Source organism: Oratosquilla oratoria, chromosome 25 (assembly GCF_046742065.1).
Source record: "Oratosquilla oratoria isolate Oo_2021 chromosome 25, ASM4674206v1, whole genome shotgun sequence".
NCBI classification, from domain to species: Eukaryota; Metazoa; Arthropoda; class Malacostraca; order Stomatopoda; family Squillidae; genus Oratosquilla; species Oratosquilla oratoria.
In genome coordinates this window covers 31,004,684-31,007,942 of record NC_134801.1, presented here as the reverse complement: position 1 = coordinate 31,007,942, position 3,259 = coordinate 31,004,684, and positions in this window count along the sequence as shown.

Here is a 3,259-nt window from a genome sequence, read left to right as displayed (position 1 = left end):
AATATATTCATATGACAATATGTGAATTGGGAAATCCCACACAAAACAATGATGAAAGATCAAAGCTCTTATGAGGGGATTATGTCCGTGGCGCTCCGTGGAGTGCTGGGATGGCCATTTGTCTACCCAGGGAAGCGAGAGCCACGGAGGTTGTACCTCCCTGTACATTTATGGTAGGAGCCTTCTCTCGAATATGGAGGGCCTCCAGGATCTCCAAACGCTGAAAGTTATGTGCGGAGTCGATGATCTTTGTGTTCTCCTCCAGGATCTTTCTAGTCAGGGAGGAGTTGTGTTTTTTCAAAAAAATACGTCTTCGGGGCACCAGATTGTAGATGACACGTTAGTCTTCTGGAGAGAGAAGTCGTCGTCATTCCTGTATAAGACATAGGACGAAGCTTACAGTTTTCGTGCAGGCAGGTGAATTCATAGACGATATTACTCCTCCGTAATGGGTTGAGGTTACGGCTCGGGTTATTTCACAACATGAGATTTGACGTTTTGAAATTTTTATGATAAATTCCAAGCTCCAGCTTTTCTCCATGGTCGGATGGTTGTACACTGCGTTCAACAATTTCTCTGAGGATTCTTTCGTCCGTTCGGTAAGCCGTAGTCATGAAAGATCTGTAATTGAGAATAATAGAGGGGAGTTTCTTGGGAGAGACGGTGTCATGATTTAGGTAGTTCTCCATTTTTCGTCGGATGACTTCTTGTACGTCGTTATTGGGGAATCCATTGTTAACCAGGACTTGCTGCAAGAGTTGAAGCTCATGGTGTAAAAGAGGCAATGTGGAGCAGTGCGTGAATGCCATGTTCACGTATGAACGTATGACGCTATTTTTGTAGGCTGCCTGGCATTCCCCACCCGCATTTAAACATCTACCCTCGTTCGTGCCTTTAACGTATACAGTGGTGGTAAATCTATTTACGTCGGGCTTTACAGAGATATCTAAAAAGGGCAAAGAACCATCAGCATGGTGTTCACTTGTGAAGTTGAGACAAGAGTTATTAGCGAATGCCTCACATAGTTCTTGTAGATGTGTATGGTCTCTTGCTTCAACGAATATATCGTCCACATATCTACCATAGGAGTGTGGGCGAATTACAGGATCAGAGAGAACTCGTCTTTCCACTAAACCCATGTAGAAGTTGGCGAAAAGGACCCCGAGAGGGGACCCCATCGCCACACCATCTACCTGTCTATACAACTTACCGTCCGGTCCGCGGAACGGGGATTCTGTCGTGCACGCTTCTAGGAGTTTACGAAGCAAAGTTTCCGGAATGTCCAAGGGAACATGATTGGAGTGATAAACCTCATCTAAGATGAAGTTTATGGTCTCAATCACGGGGACATTAGTAAAGAGGCTCTCAGCATCTAACGAGGCAATAAGACCTGTAGGGGCTTTGTTGTGAAGAAGGTCAATAAATTCTTTAGGGGACTTCAGCAACCAGGAACTAGGTACATATGGGATAAGAAGTTCGTGGAGTCTCTTGGTTAAACCATTACCTCTTTGATAATGTCCCCGTGACTGAGACCATAAACTTCATCTTAGATGAGGTTTATCACTCCAATCATGTTTCCTTGGACATTCCGGAAACTTTGCTTCGTAAACTCCAAGAAGCGTGCACGACAGAATCCCCGTTCCGCGGACCGGATGGTATATATATATATATATATATGTATATATATATATATATATATATATATATATATATGTATGTATATATACATGTATATATATATGTATATATATGTATATATATATATGTATATAATATATATATATATTTAATATATATATATATATATGAACGTTTTCGTCTATTACGACATCCTTGTACTCTGAGGATGTCGTAATAGACGAAAACGTTCAGTATTCCGACTTTAATTTCCCTGTGGTTTCTGGAGTATATATGTATACATACATATATATATATATATATATATTATATATATATATATATATATATATATATATATATATATACATATATATTACAATAAAGTCGTAGCTTCTGTCTGTCTGTCTGCTTGATTTTTTGTTTGTTTGTTTGTTTGTTTGTTCACGAACTCCTCCTAGGGTTTAGGAGATAGATCCGCATAACCATATATTTTCTGATACCCTATCACTCCAGGTACTTGGATAACTATATTTCATTTCCAAAAAAAAAATATTATTTTGGCTAGGGTTAAAGGAAAAAGGGGTATGGTGGGGTAACACGCCATTACTGTAGTGTCCCCTTACCACAATTGTCATTTTGTGAAATTTTTTTTTATGATTAAACAAATCATTGTATGTGTTCATAGATATTATTTATATTTGTGATATTAATATTGCCATAAACTATGATAGCCTTTGTAAGGAGAAAGCATGTAAATGTAAAATGATTGTATATTTTTACCAAATGTTTAATTTTTTTTTTTTTCTTAACTTTTTTTGTGAGCGGTAATTTATTTGCGTTATCACGAAGACAACGAAGATACATAGAGACTGAACAACTTCACATCAGGCTTAATGACCCCCTTATGGGTCGATAGCCTTAAAAAAAAGAAGAAGAAAAAAAATAGAGTTCAAAGATAATAAAAAATTGGTTCAATTGGTTCAATACGGCCGAATATACTTATTCCAAAGGGCGTCTCCCTCCTCAAATTTATTTTTTCTTACTTTCTTAACATTTTATTTGTGTTACCTTTTCCATTGAGTATATTGATACGTGTCATTTTTCTCCACAAATTCTATCAAAATTAAATTAGTCATCATTTGGCCGCAGCAACGCGCGGGTAATTTGGCTATATACATACTCGTACATACATACATACATACATACATACATACATACATACATACATACATACATACATACATACATACATACATACATACATACATACATACATACATACATACATGCATACATACATACATACATACATACATACATACATATGTATATGTATATATATGTATATATGTATATATATACACACACACATTTACATATATATATATATATATATATATATATATATATATTATTTTCACTATCCCTCAGTTCCGCTATTCTCTTTAAATCTCTCATCCTATGACTTCATATCATCAGTGCGGTAATAATATCCACAAGGACAGAAGTGCCGGCTATTGTTGGCGAAATACTCAATACTGAACATGCATTTCCATTCCACGCCTTTTCTTTCTTCTATTCTCTTTTATCTATATGCTTTTCTCACTTACGCTAGACTTATTTTTTCGCCAGAAAAAAA